Source organism: Mustela nigripes, chromosome 6, assembly GCF_022355385.1.
Source record: "Mustela nigripes isolate SB6536 chromosome 6, MUSNIG.SB6536, whole genome shotgun sequence".
Taxonomy (NCBI): Eukaryota; Metazoa; Chordata; class Mammalia; order Carnivora; family Mustelidae; genus Mustela; species Mustela nigripes.
Window position 1 is genome coordinate 103,227,726 of NC_081562.1, and position 6,000 is coordinate 103,233,725.

The following is a 6,000-nucleotide window of genomic DNA, read 5'->3' on the forward strand; positions in this document are numbered from 1 at the left end:
TATAAACCTGGCTATCAGAGTAAAGGTATAAACTAAAGGTAAATTTCTATGAGGAAAATAGGGTTTATTTCTATGAGGAAAAAGGATTAGATCACCTTAGGTAAAAATACAGAATGAGAAGGAAATTCCTTAATAAAACCCAATATTTAATTGCTGGATAAAAGGTAAAGAGCCCATAGGGGAGAAAGAAAAATAGCAGCCAAAGAAGTTAGAAGAGAATTAGGACATTTTGGATGGTGAGAGTCATGGGAAAAGAGTAATCTTAGAAGGAAAGGGGTCAAATGCTCCAGAGAGTTTAAGTAAATGAAAGACTGTAACAACAATGAAAAAAATAAACACAAGTCCAGGACAGGATGGCTTCATTGGTGAATTCTATCAAATATTTAAAGAAAAGTTAATATCAATCTTTCTCAAACTCTTCCAAAAGTAGAGAGGAAGGAATCTTTCTCAACTCATTTTATAAGGTCAGCATAACTCTGATACCAAGACCAGACAAGGACACTAAAGAAAAGAAAATTATAGGCCAGTATCTCTGATGAACATAGATGCAAAAATCCTCAGTGAAATATTAGCAAACTGAATTAGACAGTACATTAAAAGGATTGTATACCATGATCAAGTGAGATTTATTCCAGGGATGCAAGGATAGTTCAACATCCACAAATCAATCAACATGATACACCACTTTAACAAAATGAAGGATAAAAAATTATATGATCATCATAATAGATGACAAAATTCAGTGTTTGACAAATTCAATATTTGACAAATTCAGTATTTGATAAAATTCAGTATCCATTTATGATAAATTCTCTCAACAAAGTGGATATAGAGGAAATGTACCCCAACTTAATAAAAGCTATGTATGACAAACTCACAGCCAACATCATAGTCAACAATGAAAAGCTGAAAGTTTTCCTCTAGGATAAGGAACAAGACAAGGATGGCCACTCTTGTCACTTTTATTCATTATTGTATTGGGAGTCTCAGAACAATTTGGCAAGAATAAGAAACAATAGGCATCCAGTTCAGAAAGGAAATAGTAAAACTGTCACTATTTGCAGAAGTGTGATATTATATAGAGAAAAGCCTAATGGCTCCACCAAAAAAAACCCTGTCAGAACTAATTAACAAATTTACTAAATTGCAAGATACAAAATCTATGTACCAAAATTTGTTGTGTTTTTATACACCTATAACAAATAATTGGAAATAGAAATTAAGAAAATCCCATCCTATTACAATTCCATCAAAAAGTCTATAATACCTAGGGATAAATTTAATCAAGGAAATGAAAGATCTGTATACTTAAATTTACAAAACACTGATAAAAGAAATTGAAGAAGACACAAATAAACTGTGCTTATGGACTGAAGGAATTAATATTGTTAAAATGTTTATACTACTCAAAGCAATCTACAGATTCAATGCAATCCTTATCAAAATTTCAATGACATTTTTCACAGAAATACAGCAGACAATCCTCAAATTTGTTTGGAACCACAGAAAAACCCTGAATAGACTAAGAAATCTTCAGAAAGAAGAATGAAGCTGGAAGCCTCACACTTCCTGATTTCAAATGTTATTACAAAAGATATAGTAATCAAAACAGTATGATATTAGCATAAAATCAGAGACATAGATCAGTGGAACAGAATAATGAGCCCAGAAACAAACATATGCTCAATTAAGTCATGAGAAAGGAATTAAGAATATACAATGGGGAAATGACAATCTTGTCAACAAATGGTATTGGGAAAATTGGTCAGTATATGCAAAAGAATGAAACTGTCCCATTATCTTAAAGGACACTCAAAATGAACTAAATCCTTGGATGTAAAACCTGAAACCATGAAGCTCCTAGAAGGAGACATAGGCAGGAAGCTCCTTGACAAGTCTTGGATTTGACACCAGAAGCAAAGGCAACAAAAACAAAATAACTGGGACTACATCAAACTAAAGTGCCCTGCACAGCAAAGGAAATCATCAGTGAAATGAGAGGGCAATCCTAAATGGGAGAAACTATTTATAAACTATATATTTGATAAGAGATTAATAGTCAAAATATAGAAAGAACTCATATAACTCAGAAGTAAAAAAAAATTAATCTGATTAAAAATTGGGCCCCCTTCATGTGTGCATGCTCTTCCTCTCTCTCTCTCTCTCAAAAAGAAGAAATAAATCTTTTTAAAAAATTAAAAATAGAACTATCATATGATCCAGCACTCCTACTTCTGTGTATGTATCCAAAGGACATGAAGACACTAACTTGAAAAGATATATGCAGCCCTCCAGTGTTCATTGCTGCATTATGTACAATAGCCAAGAAATGGAAACAACTACGAGTGTCCACTGATGAATGAATGAAGAAAATGTGATATATATATATACATATATATGTGTGTGTGTACATATGTATACATATGTACATGTGTGTATATACATAGACATATATACATATGTATGTATGTATGTATGTATGTTATTTGGCCATAAAAGGGAAAGAAATCTTGCTATTTGTGACAATATGAATGGTCCTGGGGCATCATGCTGAGTGAAAGCAGTCAATCAGAGAAAGACAAATACCATGTGGTCTTACTTATATGTGGAATCTAAACAAAACAAAACAAAACACCACCAACAACAACAGACAAACTCATAGATCAGAGAACTGATTGCTGGTTGCCAGAGTTGGGCTATAGGAGTTGGGTAAAATGGGGGGTGAAGGGGGTCAAAAGGTACGAGTTTCTGGTTACAAAATACAGAAGTCCTGGGGATGTCATGTACAGCATGGTGACTTGAGTTAGTAACACTCCATTGTATATTTTGAAAGTTGCTAAGAGAACAAATCTTAAAAGTTTGTATTACAAGGGAAAAAATTGTAACTATATTGTTACTATATGTGGTGATGGATGTTAACTAGTCTTGTTATGGAGATTATTTCATGATATATAATGAATAATGAATCACGTTGTACACCTGTAACTATTATTTATAATGAAATAAATAAGGACTGCAATGATCCATTGTGATGTCATACAAGGCAAATGGAAGTGGGTTAGTTAGGGTAGGGGAAGATAAAGAGATGGAGCATATATAAATCCTTATCGCTTCCAGAAGGACTTTCTGTGTGACTTTCAGCAAATCATGTAATTTCTCTGAACCTGTTTTTTTCAACAATAAGATAGGGATTTGTGTGTGTGTGTGTGTTTGCACACAAATATACATGGTTATGTATGTATATTCACGTGGATAGTCATCTCTCACTATGTATACATCTGCGCACATGCAAATCCAGACACTTCTATTTTGTTGTCTCTAAATCAGGGTCAAAGAATTTGTACAATTTCCTAAAAGTTGTATAATTTCCTTATAGCCAACTTCTAACTATAAATTCATTAGAGGTAGCTCAGAACAGGGAAAGAAGATTGAATTTCAGAGCCCTGGCAAGTCATTCATTTTTTCCAAATCTCGGTTTCTTTAGTTCTACCTCGTTTGCCATGAGGCTTAAATGCAATCATGGCGTAAAGAACATGACACTAGCAGCATTCAATGTCAATTTCCATGTCTTCCTCATCCCACAATTGCCTTCTCACCTGTTCTCCTTAATCTAAGAAGAAAAGGGTAACTTGAAAAGAGAGAAGGCCTTTGGGTATGTATTTTGAGAAGGGCGATGAGCTGGAAATTATTAGGCCAAAATCAGTTGGAGAGATGTAGGTTAGAGGAAACAAACAAGGTATTGGCTGCCAGAGGATGGAGAGCAGTATGTGACCTCAAGGAGAGCTAGAAACTGTCTTTCCCTGGAAGTCTTTCAACTAAGGCAATAATTCCTTTTTGGGTTCTTCAAGCCATTTGTTAGTGTTGCTGTCTCTGGCCTTCAGAGGGAGTGATACATTAACAAGTCTGAGAACTTTGTTAGCAATTCTGAAATCAAGTCTTCACTAGCATTTCAGAGGAATATCTAAATGCCACTGCTAAAGTGCAGGCTTCCCTGGCCTCCTCAGAGCCCATGTGCAGATTCCTGTGGTGCCCGGCCATAAGCTGAGTTTCCAAGGGTGATCGGAGGGAATGAGGCCGCTCCCTCCCACATGCCCCACCTCTTCATTCTGTCTAGGGAGTCCAGAAAATGCAGGTTACCCGGGCTCATATGATCTGCTGTCTTCTGCCTCAGCCCCAAGATGTTAAACCCATTTAGATGGCCATGTTTTGGCAAAGGCATTAAGCCATTCTGCATGGTTTTCAGGCACGTTGTTATTTCCTAAGTGGAGCCCAGTTTAAGAAGAGAATGGTTCCTTATCAGCCTGAACGTATAAATATATAGATTTACCTGAAAGGTTGGAATTGAAATAACAGTGGCCAGTGAATGACCCAACACAAAGGGCAGCCCTTTAGATTACATTTGTGTTCTTTTACCCAGTGAGGTTTTGTTTTTGTTTCTCGCAAGAACCACCCCCAGAAGTTGCAAGTGCCATTCAACATGCTTCAATAAACTATTTCCAAGTAATTCATTCAGCATCACAAGTGAGAGCCGGGGGCTCTATTTCCTGCTAGGTGGGGGTGGAGATAGAGGGAGAAGTAGGAGAGTGTGGGAACCAACTGGATGTAGTTAGAATAAATCTGAGAATGGAAGAGATGCTTGGGTGATCAGACTCAGCTTGTGGAAAAGGTTAAGTAAATAACCTTCAGCTACAACCTGAGTGAAACAGGAAACTCAAACCAACCGTCTATCAGAGAGGTTTCTACAGTTCATGGACTTAGCCGCCCTTATGGGTACCCCCCTTCATATAGTTACTTTCTTTCTACCCCATAAACACTTAGGTTCAAAGCTTTCAAACCATTTTTTCAGGGCTTGGGCACTCAACCATGTTGTCTCTTTCTTTGGTGAATTTTAGGGAGAGGTTCAACATTTGGTTTGCAATTTAAACATCACCCTTATAAAAAGGTGACTGTTTACAAGCAGGTAATGCTTAGACTTCTCATAGAATATTAGGGACAAAGTAGATGTTAGAGAATCTAGGACAATTTGGGTATAAAAATAAATAATAATACTAAAGGAATATAAACTGTTAATAAGAATCCATGAGTTCAACATGATATAAATAAATCTAGAAAAATGATAAGAGAATCACCATTTGGCAACCATCTTCATAATAATTAATTTAGGCGAGAAATCTCAATGAGTGTTGAAACTAATGGATTCATTTTACAGTGGAGAAACCTGGCACACACCACCTTTAAAAAACAATTGAAATTAATATTACCAATAGTGGGACAAATTGACATTATGTACCTCCTGAAATGATGTACTAAGAAGAACACAACATCACTTCTGTGGCACTTTTGCCATATAAGTAAAATCTAACCATCAGGAAACATTTGACAAACCCAACTCGAAGGCCATTCTTCAAAAGAATTGAGCTAGAGTCTTCAAAAATATCTATGGCATGAAACATAACGCCAACTGAGAAGCTGTTCTAGATTAAGGGAGACTAAATTAGAGACGTGGTAAATGAATGCAATCAGCATCTGGATTTTCTTTTGTTATAAAGGGTGTCATTGGAGTAATTGGTGAAATCTTTAGAAAGTCTGTAATTTAGATAGTAGTGTCATTATCGATGCAACTTTTTTATTTTTATAATTATAGTACGGTAATATCAGAGTATGTCTTGTTTTTAGGAAAGATGTTCTGAAGTATATGGGGCTGAAAGGGTGTCATGTCTGGAACGTACTCTCATACGGTATACTTAAGTGTGTGTACATACACATACACGTACACAGAGAGAAAGAAAATGGTAAATAGGGTGAACTGTTAACTTTTGAGAAATCTGGATGAAGGACATACACAAATTCTTTGTATTATTTTTCACAACTTTTCTGTATATCCAAAATCATATATATTTTTTCCGAGTTAGAGGTTTTTTTAAAAAATTTCTTTTCAGCATAACAGTATTCATTGTTTTTGCACCACACCCAGTGCTCCATGCAATATGTGCCCTCCCT